The 22,186-nt window shown below is 36.9% G+C and overlaps 4 non-coding genes across 4 annotated transcripts; all 4 read left to right on the forward strand.

The window, feature by feature from the left end:
• The first annotated feature begins 6,808 nt into the window (after nt 1-6,808).
• TRNAA-UGC (transfer RNA alanine (anticodon UGC)) lies at nt 6,809-6,881 on the forward strand. The gene has a single exon. It is a non-coding gene; the product is annotated as a tRNA-Ala (tRNA).
• A 10,055-nt stretch (nt 6,882-16,936) lies between these two features.
• Nucleotides 16,937-17,009, forward strand: TRNAA-UGC (transfer RNA alanine (anticodon UGC)). The gene has a single exon. It is a non-coding gene; the product is annotated as a tRNA-Ala (tRNA).
• Nucleotides 17,010-18,107: 1,098 nt separating this feature from the next.
• Nucleotides 18,108-18,180, forward strand: TRNAA-UGC (transfer RNA alanine (anticodon UGC)). Its single transcript has one exon. It is a non-coding gene; the product is annotated as a tRNA-Ala (tRNA).
• Nucleotides 18,181-19,297: 1,117 nt separating this feature from the next.
• On the forward strand, nt 19,298-19,370 carry TRNAA-UGC (transfer RNA alanine (anticodon UGC)). The gene has a single exon. It is a non-coding gene; the product is annotated as a tRNA-Ala (tRNA).
• Nucleotides 19,371-22,186: the final 2,816 nt, after the last annotated feature.

The raw sequence follows: 22,186 nt of genomic DNA on the forward strand, positions 1-22,186 counted from the left end.
CATATGAACTTGAAATTTTGTAAATTGATTCTAGACACTTTGAAGTTTATTGTGGCTTTGATGGGATGTCTTTATCATGTTTGGATTCTGTTTTAGGCTTGTGCTAAGATGATGTATCAATTTGTGCCTTCTTTGAGCTTATTTATGCTTACCTTGACTTGATGAATTTAATTGCCATGCTTAAACTTGTCCAAATGCCTTGATTTTTGGTGTGTTGATCCTATGATGTGTGCTGTTTAGCCATGATTTTTCTTTAGATTTATTGAATCATTTTTGAGTTGATGTGGATTGGTTCATTCTGTTTGCTTCAATGAGCTTTCAACTTGCATGCTTTGGCTTATGTGCTTTGTGAAATGACCTTGGTTGATGCTATTGATATGAGACCACTTGGATATTGTTCCTAATTGATTAAGCTTGATTCATGCCAATTTTCATGTTCTGTTTTAGATTATTTCTCCCACTTTGACCCTAGGCCTTGTCCTAGTGGTTTGTGCTTATGGTTGAGTTGTGTTTTCAGGACAAGAAGCATATGGCCTTGAGGAATTGGTTCATTGGCTTGAGCTACCTATTTGATTGATGTTGATTAACATTGAGTTGTCTTATAGGTGGATTAGCTGCTTTGAGTTGAGCTTGTGCTTTGCCTTGGTGCATTGATGCTTGTCTGTTTAATTGTGTACTGTTGACTATTGGATTGTCTGTTTGACTTTTTGACTTGTATACTGACTGAGTTAGATTGTTTTCAGGTACATTAGTTGCTTAAGTTCTTTTGAACTTGCTTTTGTTGTTGCTTGGTTGCTTAACCAATTGAGGTATAATTCACTGACTTCATGTAGTCTGGAAGACCTGTCCTGTTACTTGGGCAGGCAACTGTCTGAAGCCCTCCTTAAGAGGCAATGCTTGTGTTTGTTTATTTTTGTGCCAAGCAGGAAAAGACCTTTGATAAGGCAATTGGCAGATAAAAGAGATGTGCAATCCATCTCCTACTATTCAGTGCGTCATCCACTTTGCTCACACACCTTGTGTTGATGCATTGTGGATATTAACCCAAGATCTTTGTTGAGTCAGTCTTGTGGAGAAGAGTTCCAACTTTCTGAACTCCCACACCTTCTATTTGAGTCAAGCTCTCCCAGGCCAGGGGTAAGAGCTGTGAGGCACACCCCTCACTTCCTATTTCATCTGCTTCACCCTAACTCTCAATGTTAGGGTTAAGAGCTAATTACACCCGATTACAGTTGGCTTGTGATTCACAACCTAACCCTTGTGTGAGCCCACTTTATTTGTATATAGTGTGTGCTAATTGTGTGTACGTTTGCTTTGTTTGTCCTGATTAGGATAGCTTGCTGCCTGTGCAAGTTAGATAGAAACCTCAACCTAGGACCATTGTGGATTACATGATAACTATTAGGCTCGAGTCAGTCTCCCTTCTAGTTTGTCATTTCCCAGTCTCTGGTTAGGAGAAAGTTTCTCCCCTGTTAAGGGGAACTACGTTGCCCTGATCCTCATACCAGATGAGGTACGTAGGCAGGAGATCGTGCGAGATCTCTCCGGGCATCCTTTTTCTTTTTGTGTGTGTTTGCTTGACAGTTATTAGGCTCGAGTTCCAGACTCCCTATTAACTTATTGTTTGTTCATCCTTCTTGTGTGTAGGAGATGGATGTAAGACCAGCGATTGGCATTCCGTATCCTATTGTTGTGTGCTTGGAGTCCGATGTAAGTCCAGCAATTGGCATTTGGTTTCCAGTGTGTGTTTGTTGGTTCGGAGTCTGATGTAAGTCCAGCGATTGGCATTCGGTTTCCATGTTTGCCTGTTGGCGTGTGTTTTGTTTCGGCGTGCGTGAGCCGAACTACGGTAGCTCTGATTCTCATTCCAGATGAGATACGTAGGCATAGGATGCGATATCCTAGCGAGCCCTTTCCTCTCTTTTCCCACCTGTGTTATTTCAGTGTGTGGGTGTGATGTTTGTGAGCAGTTTTAGCAACCTTTTTCTTTTCTTTTGAGCGTGGATCCCGTCGAGTACGATGGATGCGTAGGGGTGCTAATACCTTCCCTTCGCATAACCGACTCCCGATCCCATCTCTCTTTGGTCGCGAAACCATGTCTTTTCCAAGTTTACTTCGAGCGTTTTCTTTCCTTCTTTGGGATAAATAACGCACGGTGGCGGCTCTGTTTGTTTTGTTTTTCCCGCTGGTTGTTTTTCGCGGATGCGACACTGTTCTTCAATGGTTGGTTTCTTTTCAGCCATTACCTCTTCCACGAATTTCTTGTACACGGGCATCCTTTCAAGTGCTTCAAACAAAGCCATATGACCCTCAATCCTTTTAAACATTGTCATGAATTTCTCCAAGTCTGACTCACTAGGTTCCTTCTTTGTCATTCTCTGAGGGTAGGGCAACTTAATCACCAATTTAGTTCCTTTTGTAGTTTCTTCTTGAGTCGGCTCACTCGGTGATGTAATTTTTTTCTTTTTAGCAGCATTTTTCTCTGTCGTTGTGACAGTATTAAAATTCTCCTGACCTCTCGGATTTTGAACTGTTTCACTTGGTAGGGAACCTGGTGTTCGAGAACTTGCCAGTTGTTGGGCTATCTGCCCCAGCTGAATTTCGAGATTCTTTAGGGATGCGACGGTGTTTTTCTGATTGTTTCTAGTCTCTTCTTCAAATTGCCCATTTTGAGCTGCCATCTTTTCAATTGCAATCTCCCAATCTGCCTTCTTTGGGACTTGTTGTTGCTGTTGCTGATATTGGTTTTGATATTGGCCTTGTACTTGCTGTTGCACATTCCCTTTCTGATCCCTCCATGCAAAGTTGGGATGATTCTTCCACCCCGGGTTGTATGTGTTGGAGTAGGGATTGTTTTGCTTTAAAAACTTGATATCTTCTATCTGCTGTGGTGTTGGAAAGAAATGAACAGTATTATGTGGTCCATTACAAATGCCACACACATCGTTAGGTGCCTGTTGTACTTGAGCCACTTTTTGCGCACCTATGTTTAGTGCCTTCAACCTTTTCTCCACCTCTGCAGCAACTGCTTCTTCAATTTTTACTTGTTTTTTTGTTTCAAGCTTCAAATCAATTACTGCGGATTTGCTTGACACGCTATCATACAACTCCAGATGCTCATTTGAGGCAATTGCTTCAATTATCTTCTTCATACCGGTGGTTGTTGCAAAGTTAGCTGAGCCACCAGCTGCTGAGTCAAGGATTTGTCTCGTTTGAATTCGAAGACCACTAACAAACATTTGCATCTGCTCAATTTCATCCATGTTGTGAGTAGGACAAGCCACTAGGATTCTCTTGAATCTTTTATAGGCATCTCCTAGTGACTCACCCTCCTTCTGCTTGAAATTTAGGATCTCGTATCTTTTTCTCAGTGACACTGATGCAGGAAAATATTCATGCAAGAATGCTGTTTCCATCTACTCCCATGTAGTGATACTGCCAGCAGGTAAGGAATAGAACCACTCTTCGGCTTCATCAGCTAAAGTGAATGGGAACATACAAAGCCTTATTACCTCTTCGTTATGTCCAGGCATTTTCAACGTTGTGCTCATAGTTAAAAACCTTTGGAGATGCTTGTTGGCGTCTTCATTCACTCTTCCAGAAAAGGATCGCCTTTCGAGTTGATTAATTATGCTGGGATGCAGCTGAAATTGTTCTACATTAACCGGTTGGTTGACAATTGTCATACGACCACCCGAAGTGTTGTTTCCACCATAGTCACCGAGAAGTCTCTCTGGTGGTGGTGGTTCTGCAGCCATGACCTCGGGAGTTGTTTCTGCTTCTGAATTTGAATTCTCTGAGTGCACTGAAGCAACTTCCTCCTCTGCTTTCTCTGCTAATTCCAGTTTTTCTCGCTTATCTTGTCTCAGTCTAGCGCGAAGAGTTCTTTCTGGATCTGCGTCAAAAGAAAAATCTGCTGAGGCCTTACCTCGCATAAACAAGTTAGACAAGTATTAGAATTGAATAACAAGATTGTCACAGATAAATTTTTGGTTGACGAGCAACAAAATTTCAATAGAATAAAAATTAAAATAGGTATTTTGGCAATCCCCGGCAATGACTCCAAAAACTTGATCGGAAAAAATAGCAAGTGTACTATTTTTACCGATGTAGTAATAAGGAGTTTTTATTTCCAAGTATCGATCTCAGGGATTGCGTAGGAAATGCTTATTTTACTTCTTATTCTATTTGAATAAAAAGACAAGGGTTTGGTTGGGTTTGTGAATTTATAATAGTAAACACAAAAAGATAGTAGAAATAATTGATTAAGATAAAATATGCTAGGGTGAGTGGTTGAGTTAACCAGTTATGAATTCAGTCAAGATTTCCTTAATACACATGAATCATCCAATTACCTAACCTCAGAATGTTCTTCCTTAAGTCCTTAAGGAAGAAACTATTAAACTACCAATTCTTACTCAAATGTCCATTCAATTAATCATTGGTTTTAATCATAAACAATATCAAGGTTTATGGTGATTTACAAAAGTTCCTAGTCCTAGGTGATACAATTATAAACCCAATTGTGTGAAAACCCTAACAATCACAATCCTGTTATTGATAGTCATAGATCTAATTGTATTTGTCCGATACAAAAGCATACGCACATCACACAATTGAATTGAAATTCGTAACAGAGTAATAGGGAAATCCTTAGATAGAATTCATAACATCAGATCAAATCAGGACCACCCCCCTAGCATTGGGGGTTTAGCCTCTCATAGTATTCAAAGAAATCATAGTATAGAAATTAAACATTACAAAGAATTAGGAGATTTTGATCTTCAATGGGTGATGCCCTTGAATCTCGCCATCTTCAAATCCTCCATAGTAGCTATCTCTTCAGTGCAGTGTTTTCTTTCGTACGTCCAAAAGTGTCCTTCTTCCTTTCTCCCAAGTCTTCTAATAGCTTCTCTGATGGATTTTCTCCCAGCACAAATTCCAAAATACCCTTAATGAGCAGAATGGATCCACATGACAAAAAGTGAAGTTTCTCAGCCGCGCCCATCAACACGGGCCGTGTGGATTCACACGGGTGCCCGTGTGTGCTCTTCAAAATGTGTATTTTCAGAGCAAGCTACAGAGGCATCAACACGGGCCGTGTGGATTCACACGGGTGCCCGTGTTAAACCTCTATTTTACCTCTTAGAGCTCTCCTTTCTTGACAAACAACACGGGCCGTGTTGATGCACACGGGGGCCCGTGTTGACTTGCTGTATTTTTGTATTTTTTCCTTTCAGAGCATCCAACCATCAGCTATTAGCCCTTTTTAACCTATGCAACAACCTGTAACAACAACACTACCAAATCGAAGTATAAAAGAGGCTTTTTGTACAAAAACGTGTAACAACATGCAATGCGATCATAAACTAACAACATATGTTAAATGACTGTAAAACAACTAGAAACAACCACAAGTCTTACCAAAGTGATGAAAATATGTCGGATAAAAGGTGGGAATTCATTGGAAATGGTGACCGATCAATAGGTACGAATATTAAGAGCAATATTTATACTGGATTTACCCGCTATGAGAGTACTATATAGAAAGTTATGCAAAGTGTCATAAGTTATTCTCATGGTGATAATGGTGTATACCAGCCTTCAACCTGAAACCACTATGGACCCTAGATGTAGAGTCGAGTGCTTTATTGCTGATCAAACATTGTCTGTAGCTGGATAACCATAAAGACAGTTGATGGGTACTCCACGAAGCATGCTGAGGGACATGAGTGACCTAGATGAAATTTGCCCATCCTGTATAACAGGATAAATGTCTATGGGCCCAATATTGAACTAGACAAGGATGACACGGTCTATGCCTTGTGTTCAATATAGACATAAGGGCAAAAGGGTAATTATGCACATAAGTATTATCACAGAAGGATTTGTCAAATCACATGACATTTTCGTGTCTTGGGTAGCAGTGATGTGTTGCTAGATACCACTCACTGTTTATTATGTTAAATATGTGATTTAATATAATTGCCAATGCCGCGAAAACCTACAGGGTCACACACAAAGGACGGATTGATGAGAGATAGAGTAGCTAAGGAACACCGTAAGGTACGGTGCACTTAAGTGAATTGTAGAACATCGTAAGGTATGGTGTACTTAAATAGAATACGAAATTTGGTAAGGTACCGTGGGCTTAAGTGATTTTGGGCATATTATAAGATATGGGCCACATACACTTAAGTGGGCCTTTTAGCTTGAAGCCTACACAAGTGGTTCTATAAATAGAACCCTTGTGCAGAAGCATTCTTTTTTTGCAGTTGCATTTTTTGTTTTCTCTCTCTCTCTCTCTCTCTCTCTCTCTCTCTCTCTCTCTCTCTCTCTCTCTCTCTCTCTCTCTCTCTCTCTCTCTCTCTCAAAGCCTTCATTCATAGCAGCTAGCACTGACATTGAAGGAATCTGTTCGTGTGGGCTGAGTAGAGGCGTTGTCGTCGTTCAACGTTTGTGATCGCTTCGTAGATCTGCATCAAAGGTTTCAATCGTCACAAGAGGTAAATATTTTATCACCGATCATGCCCATTCGTAAGGATCACTAAAGGAGAAGATTTTAATTTCTGCTGCATTTTGGATCGCCGTTCTCGTTCATATATGACTTTTGAAGGGCTAACACAGGTATTTAAAAGTAATTTTATTTATAAAAAAGAGAAGATTTAGATTTATTTGACTTTTTTTTTGTTCTTTCTTCTTTGCATGAATAAATGTTTTTTATCAAACATGCAACTTATTTACCATTAGTTTTGATGAAATAATACTGTATTATTGAGTTTAAAAATTCAAGAATAATTTTATATATGGGGATGTAGCTCAAATGGTAGAGCGCTCGCTTTGCATGCGAGAGGTACAGGGTTCGATCCCCTGCATCTCCAATTAAAGTATTGTTAATCAGTGATGTATGTATAGGAATGACTTAGATTTTTATAATTCCTATTTTAGAATTTTCACGTTAGAGAGAGAGAGAGAGAGAGAGAGAGAATCTCGTAATAAAATCCAAAACAAACAAGAGGGAGATGTAAAAATTGAGAACAAAGAGAACAAAAATATCTTATTAACAAGTGAAAGAATGATGTGACCTGACCTGAGCCAATACTAATGAACCAATTGAACTAGACTTGCTTTTCAAGGAGTGTTGCATAGTGCACCATACATAAGTCACTATAGCTTCCTAGAAGTCAATTTCCTGCGGCCACTACCTCCAATAACTAGATTAATGAGTCGTTATTAGTGGCAACATGAGCTACTTCCCCCCAACACTTCCCTACCCGACCTTCGTCTTTCTTGTTTGCTAGCTAATGAAAATAGTACAAAAATTGCGATTGATGTGCCTCTTGTGGCTCAAAAACCGTTTATTTGGGGCTTTTAAACCGCTGTTGATCTCCTTAAGATGTTGTTGCTTTGCAGCTCTCATATTCTGTAATGACTTTTGATCCGTTTTTCATGTGTTATAATATCTTCAATTTTTTACCGCCTCGGAACATGTTTTCCTTTTTTTCATCACTTGAGGTTTTAAGGTATGCTTCTACATCTTTAATCTCTTTTTTCATATATCTATTTCATAATTATATACGTGTCAGGTAAAAAAAGAGTATTTCTCACACACAATAATTGAAAGATGGAGAATCACTCTGTATCATTTTTCCATTCTTTTTTTAATTGTGCTATTTTCCATATAAAATCATTTTAAATGCTTATTTTCATTGGGTGATAATTTTTCTCAATTAATTTGTTCTAAATTTAGATTGTTAATCCATTATATTGACAAAATCCAAAACAAACAAGAGGGAGATGTAAAAATTGAGAACAAAAATATCTTATTAACAAGTGAAAGCATGATGTGACCTGACCTGAGCCAATACTAATGAACCAATTGAACTAAACTTTCTTTTCGAGGAGTGTTGCATAGTGCACCATACATAAGTCACTATAGCTTCCTAGAAGTCAATTTCCTGCGGCCACTACCTCCAATAACTAGATTAATGAGTCGTTATTAGTGGCAACATGAGCTACTTCCCCCCAACACTTCCCTACCCGACCTTCATCTTTCTTGTTTGCTAGCTAATGAAAATAGTACAACAATTGCGATTGATGTGCCTCTTGTGGCTCAAAAACCGTTTATTTGGGGCTTTTAAGCCGCTGTTGATCTCCTTAAGATGTTGTTGCTTTGCAACTCTCATATTCTGTAATGACTTTTGATCCGTTTTTCATGTGTTATAATATCTTCAATTTTTTACCGCCTCGGAACATGTTTTCCTTTTTTTCATCACTTGAGGTTTTAAGGTATGCTTATACATCTTTAATCTCTTTTTTCATATATCTATTTCACAATTATATACGTGTCAGGTAAAAAAAGAGTATTTCTCACACACAATAATTGAAAGATGGAGAATCACTCTGTATCATTTTTTCATTCTTTTTTTAATTGTGCTATTTTCCATATAAAATCATTTTAAATGCTTATGTTCATTGGGTGATAATTTTTCTCAATCAATTTGTTCTAAATTTAGATTGTTAATCCATTATATTGACAATATCACCTAAAGGTGATTATATTGTTGGCGTAAGCCTTAGAGGCCAATACTTTTGGTACTTGTATCGAATTATTTATTAATAATAAAAGGCTTTTTCTTTATTATGTTTGTTTAATAAAGTCCCTAGAATAGCTAGTCCGTTTAATGTATCATGTGTGACTTGATCATGAGATCACATTAAACATAAGGACATTATTCTTAAAGTATCCGTAGTCGAGCTTTATTGTGAAGTGGGATAACATTAAAGCATTAAGACTATTATGTATATAGACTGATGATCACATCTTATGGATCATGGATAAGGAGTTATCAAGTCTTAAACATGGGTATGAATATTAAGAGTAATATTTATACTGGATTGACCCTAGCAGCCAGCTTGCTAGTGGTTGGCTTCTTCTTTGACAGAGATGTTGTGACATCACATGGGACATCTGAACCAGACTCCACAACAACAGACTTGGTCTTCATTTTCTTGGGCACCTCTTTGCTCCAAGATTTCGCAGGCCCATGCCCTTTCCTTTTGAGGGAACTCTCTGTCACCTTTGGATTGGAAGAAGTTGCCACATCAATCTTCCCTTTTGGGGACCTCTGCACCACAGTCTTCTTTTCTCTCCTAGTCCTAACCCTTTTGGCTATGCTAGGGACAACTGAGGTCAACAGTTCATTATCAGAGAACTCTTCCAAATTAACTGTGTCAGCTTTAGGGTTGTCATTGACATCATGAGTGACACGGACCTCCTCACCCCCCACATTGTCTAAGGGTTTGTCAATTTTTGACCCCTCATGAGCATCAGTTTGCTCAGCATCGTCAGATACATTCTTTCTTAAGACGACTGCGTTTTCTTGACATTCAACATTATCAGGTATGATAGTGTTCAAGGGAATGGAGACCCCAGGAACCTTCTGATTACCAGATAGTATCTCAGTTACAATAGTTGCAATGGCATTGTGCACATACCTCGAGCCTTCCCTGGTTTGTTCATCAATTGCGATTGCTGAGGAGAATCCGAAGATCGTTTCTTTAGGTCTTCTTGCATGAGACATATTTGCAGCGTCAGCCACAGGATCTTTCCGGTTAGGGTTGCAAGATTCAGAGCTGGAGGAATCAGACATGGTCGTGTAGGAAGTTGAGTCGGATTGGTGCGACATGATGAATATCTCGGAGGAGAGTTGAACAGTTTCTTTGGGAGAAAGTTTGCAAGACTGAAAGTTGAAACGATGGAATAGGAAACGCTTGTTGCACGAGCAATGTCTATTATTTGTTGACCAATCAGAGTGCACTATCAATTGTTTAATAAGTTGACTTACTAAACAGTAAATAACTAACATCATTAGTTGCTATAATTTCTCAGAAGCGCACATTCCCACTTTGTCCCTTAATTTGTCAATCTGACTACCATCCAATGTCATGACATTCTGAGTGACATTGTACTTAGTCTGCATCTGGTTCATCCATACCAGTGGTGAACACCTGCTACCAGATGCTAGGTACTTAGCTTCTGCAGTGGACAATGATACATATTTCTGTTTCTCCCTTGCTGCTACACCATTTTGATGATGTCTAATAGATGAGGGTAACCCATGGCTCTCAACCTGGCATTTTCCACACCCTTTTCTTTCATCCATAAGCCTATTTGGGATTCCACTACCTGCTTCCTTGGATATGATCTTCTTCATTCCTATTACATGAAGTTGTCCAAGTCTTCCATGCCACAACTTCACTTCCTGCTCTTCCTTGGCTAAGGGGCACTTTGAGGAGTAGAGTGAGTCTTTAGATTCCCACAGATAACAGTTATCTTTGGATCTGGCTCCTCTCATAACTTCCTGATTGCAACCATTCAACACCACACATCCTCCCTTAGTGAATTGTACATTGAACCCTTGGTCACATAGTTGGCTTATGCTGATGAGGTTAGCAGTTAGTCCTTTTACTAACAGCACATTACTCAGTTTTGGGACTCCAGGACAGTCCAACTTACCAACACTTTTGCTTTCTCCTTTAGCTCCATCACCAAATGTCACATACCTGGTAGCATGAGGTTGTAGATCCACCAATAAGTTGCTCATCCCAGTCATATGCCTTGAGCAGCCACTATCAAAATACCAGTCTTGTCTGGTAGATGCCCTTGGAGATGTGTGAGCTAGTTTAGCAACCCACTGTTGTTTCTCAATGGGGACATTATGCTTAGATGCCTGCTGCTTAGGTCTGACTTGAGGTGTCTGATTAGCAACCCATTTTTGTTTCTTAATGGGGGCAGTATGCTTAGATGCCTTCTGCTTAGGTCTGTCTTGAGTGGTCTGGTTAGGATAACCATGCAGCCTGTAGCAGAAGGGTCTTATGTGCCCAAATATACCACAGTAGTGACATCTCCATCTCTGAAATTTCTTCTTCTGATGGTTACTCATCCTGGTTCCCTGATGTTGAGACATCAGTTGTGACTTCTGCTTGAGTTTCTGAACTTCAACCTTTGATCTTTTGAGTTCAGTTGAGGATTTCTTAGCAAAGCCTAAACCAGACATGGTTCCTGACTTCTGTCCAACCTTAAAATCTCTTCCAAGGTGTCAGTTCCTTTATTCAGCATTCTGATGGATTTTGTCATTTGTTCTAGCTTAGATGTCAGCACAAATATCTCACCATTCAGACCATCTATGACTGTCAGCTACTTTTGGTTCTCAGCTTCCAGCTCTTTGATGAGTTTCTTCTGCTTTTCTCCTTGGATACACACTTCTGCACTTTTGACACATAGTTCTTTATATGAAGCAACAAGTTCATCAAAGGTAAGTTCATCTCCACTTGAGTCATCATCAGAGGCACACACACTGGTCAGAGCAGTGACATGTTTAGCAGATTCTCCTTCAGATTCACTCTCAGAATCTCCTTTGGACCAGGTGACAGATAGCCCTTTCTTTTGCAACTTGAGGAAGGTAGGGCATTCAACTTTAATATGACCATAACCTTCACATCCATGGCACTGGATTCCCCTGCCTTGAGTGACCTTTTCTTCATATTTTGACCTTCTACTGATGTCAGATGAAGAGTTCTTGACATTAGGTCTACCCTGTTGATCAACCTTCTTTATGAACTTGTTGAACTGTCTTCCAAGCATGGCTATGGCTTCTGAAATTCTTTCATTCCCTCCAGTGTTTCCTTCTTCTGAATCCTCTTCAGTATTTGATACAAAAGCTATGCTTTTGTTCTTCTTTTCAGCATCCTCACATAAGCCCATTTCAAAGGTTTGGAGAGACCCAATAAGCTCATCAACCTTCATATTGCAGATATCTTGAGCCTCTTCTATAGCAGTGACCTTCATGGCAAATCTCTTTGGCAATGATCTGAGAATCTTCCTTACAAGTTTCTCTTCAGCCATTTTCTCTCCTAAGCCACCAGACGTGTTGGCAATTTTAAGAATATTCATGTGGAAGTCATGAATAGTCTCATCCTCTTTCATCCTCAGATTTTCAAACTTGGTGGTCAGCATCTGAAGTGTAGACATCCTCACCTTGGAGGTACCTTCATGAGTTATCTTGAGGGTATCCCAAACTTCTTTAGCCAGCTCACAGTGATGCACCAGTCTGAAGATGTTCTTACTTATTCCATTGAACAGTGCATTCAATGCCTTAGAGTTTCCAAGGGCCAATGCCTCTTGCTCCTTGTCCCACTCTTCTTCAGGAATTTGTATATTGACTCCATCTTTACCTGTCTTCATTGGATATTCCCATCCTTTGTTGACAGCTCTCCAGACCTTGCTGTCTAGAGACCTTAAGAAGGCTATACAAAGAGGTTTCCAGTCATCATAGTTAGAACCATCCAGCATGGGTGGTCTATTTGAGTATCCTACATCCTTGTCCATGGTACTAGAAAGTAACTTCCCTAGATCTCACCCAGAAATTAACAGGCAGGGTGCCTGCTCTGATGCCAATTGAAATTCTAGTTAACAGACTTTCGATGTCACACGGGATGCTATGACATCCAATTCTGCGCAGACAAGAATTATGCAGAACTTAAAAATAAAGTGCAGTTAATAACACAAGGAATTGTTTACCCAGTTCGGTGTCACACACACCTATGTCTGGGGGCTACCAAGCCAGGGAGGAAATCCACTATTAGTAGTATTAATTCAGACCTTAAACCAACTGTTTAATCCTATCACTTAATACCTACCCAATGCAATTTCAATCTTACACTAAGATCAGAGTTCCTACTCACTCCCCCTCAATCACCTCAGTGATTACAACCTTTAATTAAGTTTAAAGATAATCGTGAAGTCACACTTCAAACAACTCTTGATTGTGCTTAACAGCTTTAATCAAGATACACAACACTCACGCTTAAAAGCTTAGAGTGACACAACACTTACAACTCAATGAACACCCTTGTCCAATGCAATCATCTAGGTGATAATTGCTTGGCTCACAAGATACACCTAATACAAGACACGCACAAAAATACAGCAGTGAAGTATGATGGAACAATAAAATCTTCACGCCTAAAATCCCCGAGTTCTGAATGAAGGATTGTCATCCTTTTATATTGCAGCACTTGGGCCTTGTACTTGTATTTCCTAAAATTAAGGTTAAGCAAGTTAACCTAATTTCCACATATTAGGGTGCTAACAAATAGGTTATTTGTTAGGTTCACTAAATGTAGCTCAGTTGTTAGTTTCCTAGATTTTAGCTCAGCTGTTGAATTCCTGAAGAATAGCCTGAGAAAAATGTTGAAACAGAAAAACTAACCATCCTACAATCTAGCATATGCTGTCAGGAATGAATGTCACAACATTCAGTTTGACATTCAGAACATAGACCATATGCTAAGTCTATTATTTTTCTGAAAACAGACTGTATAAAATGCTATACTGTAAAAGACCAACCAGTATATACTTCAGTATCAGCTTACAATAATAAATGTCAAAACATCCAATTTGACATTTACAGAATGGCCTTATGCCAGGTCTGTTATTCTCCTGAATAAACAGACTGAGATACATACTGAACTGTAGTAGAAAACCAACCTGCCTATTATTCAGTATATGCTGTCAATGATGAATGTCATAACATCCAGTTTGACATTCAGACAGTAGGCCTTATGCCAGGTCTGTTATTCTCCTGAATAAACAGACTGAGATAAATACTGAGTTATAACAGACAACCAACTATTCTAAAACTCAGTATCTGCTGTCAGGGATGAATGTCATAACACCCAGTTTGACATTCAGTAAATCCTGTATTAGCTAAACCTGCAGCATACTACTCAAGTATGTCATGACATCAATCAAGACATCAGAGTACAGTTAGATGTTCTAACACAAAATGCAGCCAATCAAACATCTCCAAAGCATGTCATGACATCAGTCAAGACATTAGAGTCCAGTTAGTGTTTTAACATAAAATGCAGCCAATCAAACATCTACATAATTAAATAGAATACGAAATTTCGTAAGGTACCATGGGCTTAAGTGATTTTGGGCATATTATAAGATATGGGCCACATACACTTAAGTGGGCCTTTTAGCTTGAAGCCTACACAAGTGGTTCTATAGATAGAACCCTTGTGCAGAAGCATTCTTTTTTTGCAGTTGCATTTTTTGTTTTCTCTCTCTCTCTCTCTCTCTCTCACTCAAAGCCTTCATTCATAGCAGCTAGCACAGAGATTGAAGGAATCCGTTCGTATGGACTGAGTAGAGGCATTGTCGTCGTTCAACGTTTGTGATCGTTTCGTAGATCTGCATCAAAGGTTTCAATTGTCACAAGAGGTAAATATTCTATCACTGATCATGCCCATTCGTAAGGATCACTAAAGGAGAAAATTTAAATTTCTGCTGCATTTTGGATTGCCGTTCTCCTTCATATATGACTTTTGAAGGGCTAACAGAGGTATTTAAAAGTAATTTTATTTATAAAAAAAAGAAGATTTATATTTATTTGACTTTTTTTTTGTTCTTTCTTCTTTGCATGAATAAATGTTTTGTATCAAACATGCAACTTATTTACCATTAGTTTTGATGAACTAATACTGTATTGTTGAGTTTAAAAATTCAAGAATAATTTTATATATGGGGATGTAGCTCAAATGGTAGAGCGCTCGCTTTGCATGCGAAAGGTACAGGGTTCGATCCCCTTCATCTCCAATTAAAGTATTGTTAATCAGTGATGTATGTATAGGAATGACTTAGATTTTTATAATTCCTATTTTATAATTTTCACGTTAGTGAGAGAGAGAGAGAATCTCGTAATAAAATCCAAAACAAACAAGAGGGAGATGTAATAAATGAGAACAAAAATATTTTATTAACAAGTGAAAGCATGATGTGACCTGACATGAGCCAATACTAATGAACCAATTGAACTAGACTTGCTTTTCGAGGAGTGTTGCACAGTGCACCATACATAAGTCACTATAGCTTCCTAGAAGTCAATTTCCTGCGGCCACTACCTCCAATAACTAGATTCATGAGTCGTTATTAGTGGCAACATGAGCTACTTCCCCCAACACTTCCCTACTCGACCTTCATCTGTCTTGTTTGCTAGCTAATGAAAATAGTACAACGATTGCGATTGATGTGCCTTTTGTGGCTCAAAATCTGTTTATTTGAGGCTTTTAAGCCGCTGTTGATCTCCTTAGGATGTTGTTGCTTTGCAGCTCTCATATTCTGTAATGACTTTTGATCCGTTTTTCATGTGTTATAATATCTTCAATTTTTTACCGCCTCAGAACATGTTTTCCTTTTTTCATCACTTGAGGTTTTAAGGTATGCTTCTACATCTTTTATCTCTTTTTTCATATATCTATTTCACAATTATATACGTGTCAGGTAAAAAAGGAGTATTTCTCACACACAATAATTGAAAGATGGAGAATCACTCTGTATCATTTTTCCATTCTTTTTTTAATTGTGGTATTTTCCATATAAAATCATTTTAAATGCTTATGTTCATTGGGTGCTAATTTTTCTCAATCAATTTGTTCTAAATTTAGATTGTTAATCCATAATATTGACAGTATCACGTAAAGGTGATTATATGACTTTTGAAGGGCTAACACAAGTATTTAAAAGTAATTTTATTTATAAAAAAAAAGAAGATTTAGATTTATTTGACGTTTTTTTTGTTCTTTCTTCTTTGCATGAATAAATGTTTTGTATCAAACATGCAAATTATTTACCATTAGTTTTGATGAAATAATACTGTATTGTTGAGTTTAAAACTTCAAGAATAATTTTATATATGGGGATGTGGTTCAAATAGTAGAGGGCTCGCTTTGCATGCGAGAGGTACAGGGTTCGATCCCTTTCATCTCCAATTAAAGTATTATTCATCAGTTATGTATGTATAGGAATGACTTAGATTTTTATAATTCCTATTTTAGAATTTTCACGTTAGTGAGAGAGAGAGAATCTCGTAATAAAATCCAAAACAAACAAGAGGGAGATGTAAAAAATGAGAACAAAAATATTTTATTAACAAGTAAAAGCATGATGTGACCTAACCTGAGCCAATACTAATGAACCAATTGAACTAGACTTGCTTTTCGAGGAGTGTTGCACAGTGCACCATACATAGGTTACTATAGCTTCCTAGAAGTCAATTTCCTGCGGCCACTACCTCCAATAACTAGATTCATGAGTCGTTATTAGTGGCAACATGAGCTACTTCCCCCCAACACTTCCCTACTCGACCTTCGTCTTTCTTGTTTTCTATCTAATGAAAATAGTACAACGATTGCGATTGATGTGCCTCTTGTGGCTCAAAATCTGTTTATTTGAGGCTTTTAAGCCGCTGTTGATCTCCTTAGGATGTTGTTGCTTTGCAACTCTCATATTCTGTAATGACTTTTGATCCGTTTTTCATGTGTTAAAATATCTTTAATTTTTTACCGCCTCGGAACATGTTTTCCTTTTTTTCATCACTTGAGGTTTTAAGGTATTCTTCTACATCTTTAGTCTCTTTTTTCATATATCTATCTCACAATTATATACGTGTCAGGTAAAAAAGGAGTATTTCTCACACACAATAATTGAAAGATGGAGAATCACTCTGTATCATTTTTCCATTCTTTTTTTAATTGTGGTATTTTCCATATAAAATCATTTTAAATGCTTATGTTCATTGGGTACTAATTTTTCTCAATCAATTTGTTCTAAATTTAGATTTTTAATCCATAATATTGACAGTATTACGTAAAGCTGATTATATGACTTTTGAAGGGCTAACACAAGTATTTAAAAGTAATTTTATTTATAAAAAAAAGAAGATATATATTTATTTTACGTTTTTTTTGTTCTTTCTTCTTTGCATGAATAAATGTTTTGTAGCAAACATGCAACTTATTTAGCATTAGTTTTGATGAAATAATATTTTATTGTTGAGTTTAAAAATTCAAGAATAATTTTATATATGGGGATGTAGCTCAAATGGTAGAGCGCTCGCTTTGCATGCGAGAGGTACAGGGTTTGATCCCCTGCATCTCCAATTAAAGTATTGTTAATCAGTGATGTATGTATAGGAATGACTTAGATTTTTATAATTCCTATTTTAGAATTTTCATGTTATAGAAAGATAGAGAATCTCGTAATAAAATCCAAAACAAACAAGAGGGAGATGTAAAAAATGAGAACAAAAATATCTTATTAACAAGTGAAAGCATGGTGTGACATGACCTGAGCCAATACTAATATACTAATTGAACTAGACTTGCCTTTCGAGGAGTGTTGCACATTGCACCATACATAAGTCACTATAGCTTCCTAGAAGTCAATTTCATGCGGCCACTACCTCCAATAACTAGATTTGTGAGTCGTTATTAGCGGCAACATGAGCTACTTCCCCCTAACACTTCCCTACCCGACCTTCGTCTTTCTTGTTTGCTAGCAAATGAAAATAGTACAATGATTGCGATTGATGTGCCTCTTGTGGCTCAAAAACCGTTTATTTGGGGCTTTTAAGCCGCTGTTGATCTCCTTAAGATGTTGTTGCTTTGCAGCTCTCATATTTTGTAATGACTTTTGATCCGTTTTTCATGTGTTATAATATCTTCAATTTTTTCCCGCCTCGGAACATGTTTTCATTTTTTTCATCACTTGAGGTTTTAAGGTATGCTTCTATATCTTTAATCTCTTTTTTCATATATCTATTTCACAATTATATACGTGTCAGGTAAAAAAAGAGTATTTCTCACACACAATAATTGAAAGATGGAGAATCACTCTGTATCATTTTTCCATTCTTTTTTTAATTGTGCTATTTTCCATATAAAATCATTTTAAATGCTTATGTTCATTCGGTGCTAATTTTTCTCAATCAATTTGTTCTAAATTTAGATTGTTAATCCATAATATTGACAGTATCACGTAAAGGTGATTATATGACTTTTGAAGGGCTAACACAAGTATTTAAAAGTAATTTTATTTATAAAAAAAAAGAAGATTTAGATTTATTTGACTTTTTTTTGTTCTTTCTTCTTTGCATGAATAAATGTGTTTGTATCAAACATGCAACTTATTTACCATTAGTTTTGATGAAATAATACTGTATTGTTGAGTTTAAAAATTCAAGAATAATTTTATATATGGGGATGTAGCTCAAATGGTAGAGCGCTCGCTTTGCATGCGAGAGGTACAGGGTTTGATCCCCTGCATCTCCAATTAAAGTATTGTTAATCAGTGATGTATGTATAGGAATGACTTAGATTTTTATAATTCCTATTTTAGAATTTTCACGTTATAGAGAGAGAAAGAGAGAGAGAGAGAGAGAGAGAATCTCGTAATAAAATCCAAAAAAAACAAGAGGGAGCTGTAAAAAATGAGAACAAAAATATTTTATTAACAAGTGAAAGCATGATGTGACCTGACCTGAGCCAATACTAATGAACCAATTGAACTACACTTGCTTTTCGAGGAGTGTTGCACAGTGCACCATACATAAGTCACTATAGCTTCCTAGAAGTCAATTTCCTGCGGCCACTACCTCCAATAACTAGATTCGTGAGTCGTTATTAGCGGCAACATGAGCTACTTCCCCCAACACTTCCCTACTCGACCTTCATCTGTCTTGTTTGCTAGCTAATGAAAATAGTACAACGATTGCGATTGATGTGCCTTTTGTGGCTCAAAATCTGTTTATTTGAGGCTTTTAAGCCGCTGTTGATCTCCTTAGGATGTTGTTGCTTTGCAGCTCTCATATTCTGTAATGACTTTTGATCCGTTTTTCATGTGTTATAATATCTTCAATTTTTTACCGCCTCAGAACATGTTTTCCTTTTTTCATCACTTGAGGTTTTAAGGTATGCTTCTACATCTTTTATCTCTTTTTTCATATATCTATTTCACAATTATATACGTGTCAGGTAAAAAAGGAGTATTTCTCACACACAATAATTGAAAGATGGAGAATCACTCTGTATCATTTTTCCATTCTTTTTTTAATTGTGGTATTTTCCATATAAAATCATTTTAAATGCTTATGTTCATTGGGTGCTAATTTTTCTCAATCAATTTGTTCTAAATTTAGATTGTTAATCCATAATATTGACAGTATCACGTAAAGGTGATTATATGACTTTTGAAGGGCTAACACAAGTATTTAAAAGTAATTTTATTTATAAAAAAAAAGAAGATTTAGATTTATTTGACTTTTTTTTTGTTCTTTCTTCTTTGCATGAATAAATGTGTTTGTATCAAACATGCAACTTATTTACCATTAGTTTTGATGAAATAATACTGTATTGTTGAGTTTAAAAATTCAAGAGTAATTTTATATATGGGGATGTAGCTCAAATGGTAGAGCGCTCGCTTTGCATGCGAGAGGTACAGGGTTTGATCCCCTGCATCTCCAATTAAAGTATTGTCAATCAGTGATGTATGTATAGGAATGACTTAGTTTTTATAATTCCTATTTTAGAATTTTCACGTTATATATATAGAGAGAGAGAGAATCTCGTAATAAAATCCAAAAAAAACAAGAGGGAGATGTAAAAAATGAGAACAAAAATATTTTATTAACCACTGAAAGCATGATGTGACCTGACCTGAGCCAATACTAATGAACCAATTGAACTAGACTTGCTTTTCGAGGAGTGTTGCACAGTGCACCATACATAAGTCACTATAGCTTCCTAGAAGTCAATTTCCTGCGGCCACTACCTCTAATAACTAGATTCGTGAGTCGTTATTGGCGGCAACATGAGCTACTTCCCCCCAACACTTCCCTACCCGACCTTCGTCTTTCTTGTTTGCTAGCTAATGAAAATAGTACAACGATTGCGATTGATGTGCCTCTTGTGGCTCAAAAACCGTTTATTTTGGGCTTTTAAGCCGCTGTTGATCTCCTTAAGATATTGTTGCATTGCAGCTCCCATATTTTGTAATGACTTTTGATCCGTTTTTCATGTGTTATAATATCTTCAATTTTTTCCCGCCTCGGAACATGTTTTCATTTTTTTCATCAATTGACATTTTAAGTTATGCTTCTATATCTTTAATCTCTTTTTTCATATATCTATTTCACAATTATATACGTGTCAGGTAAAAAAAGAGTATTTCTCACACACAATAATTGAAAGATATAGAATCACTATGTATCATTTTTCCATTCTTTTTTTAATTGTGCTTTTTTCCATATAAAATCATTTTAAATGCTTATGTTCATTCGGTGCTAATTTTTATCAATCGATTTGTTCTAAGTTTAGATTGTTAATCCATAATATTGACAGTATCACGTAAAGGTGATTATATGACTTTTGAAGGGCTAACACAAGTATTTAAAAGTAATTTTATTTATAAAAAAAAAGAAGATTTAGATTTATTTGACTTTTTTTTTATTCTTTCTTCTTTGCATGAATAAATGTGTTTGTATCAAACATGCAACTTATTTACCATTAGTTTTGATGAAATAATAATGTATTGTTGAGTTTAAAAATTCAAGAATAACTTTATATATGGGGATGTAGCTCAAATGGTAGAGTGCTCGCTTTGCATGCGAGAGGTACAAGGTTTGATCCCCTACATCTCCAATTAAAGTATTGTTAATCAGTGATGTATGTATAGGAATGACTTAGATTTTTATAATTCCTATTTTACAATTTTCACGTTATAGAGAGAGAGAGAGAGAGAGAATCTCGTAATAAAATCCAAAAAAAACAAGAGGGAGATGTAAAAACTGAGAACAAAAATATTTTATTAACAAGTGAAAGCATGATGTGACCTGACCTGAGCCAATACTAATGAACCAATTGAACTAGACTTGCTTTTCGAGGAGTGTTGCACAGTGCACCATACATAAGTCACTATAGCTTCCTAGAAGTCAATTTCCTGCGGCCACTACGTCCAATAACTAGATTCGTGAGTCGTTATTAGTGGCAACATTAGCTACTTCCCCCGAACACTTCCCTACCCGACCTTCGTCTTTCTAGTTTGCTAGCTAATGAAAATAGTAGAACGATTGCGATTGATGTGCCTCTTGTGGCTCAAAAACTGTTTATTTGGGGCTTTTAAGCCGCTGTTGATCTCCTTAAGATATTGTTGCTTTGCAGCTCTCATATTCTGTAATGACTTTTGATCCGTTTTTCATGTGTTATAATATCTTCAATTTTTTACCTCCTCGGAACATGTTTTCCTTTTTTTCATCACTTGAGGTTTTAATGTATGCTTCTACATCTTTAATCTCTTTTTTGATATATCTATTTCACAATTATATACGTGTCAGGTAAAAAAGGAGTATTTCTCACACACAATAATTGAAAGATATAGAATAGCTATGTATCATTTTTCCATTCTTTTTTTAATTGTGGTATTTTCCATATAAAATCATTTTAAATGCTTATGTTCATTGTAATGGACCAATGAAAGAAATAATTTGAATTGGTCATCAAATAATTAAATGAGAGTTATTGGTTATTATTAGCATTTGATCCTGTCAAGTAGTTAACAAACAATAGCTATAGTTTAGGCATCACTCTAGCTAATTCTATTTAATTATCATCATGTATTATAGCTTTATATCATGATGCAAATCTCTGTAAAATATCATTCTCATATAAGTGAAAAATATACTCTTATATGGTATCAGTAGTTTACTAGCTTTACAGCAAAACCGATCCACAATCTCACCATGTCTTCCTCGACAACATCTGAAATTTCTATTACACCAAATACCAATTCTGTTATTGCCCTAAACACTCACTCGTCAGTGAAACTGAGCAGCAACAATTTTCCTGCTTGGCAAGTGCAATTCAATGCACTCCTTGTAGGGTATGATCTCATTGGCTATGTTGATGGCACCACTGCCAGTCCAACCCAAACTGATCCAGCATACAAACGCTGGAAAAGACAGGAATAACTGATCCTGCATGCCATCATATCATCTGTTGATCCAAGCATTATTACCATGTTGGGGAATGTCAAAACCTCAAAACAAGCTTGGGACATTCTCACCAAGATGTTTGCAAGCAAAACTCGTGCAAGAATTATGCACTTAAAAGAGAGACTCTCTCGATTCACAAAAGGATCACAATCTATTTCTGAATACCTCCATGGCATCAAGGCCTTATCTGATGAATTCTCCATCATCAACTCTCCGGTGGACGATGTCGACCTTGTCATCCACACTTTGAATGGTCTTGGAGCTGAATATCGTGAAGTAATAGCTTCTCT

The sequence above is a fragment of the Lathyrus oleraceus genome, chromosome 7 (genome assembly GCF_024323335.1).
Source record: "Lathyrus oleraceus cultivar Zhongwan6 chromosome 7, CAAS_Psat_ZW6_1.0, whole genome shotgun sequence".
In the NCBI taxonomy this organism is placed as follows: domain Eukaryota; kingdom Viridiplantae; phylum Streptophyta; class Magnoliopsida; order Fabales; family Fabaceae; genus Lathyrus; species Lathyrus oleraceus.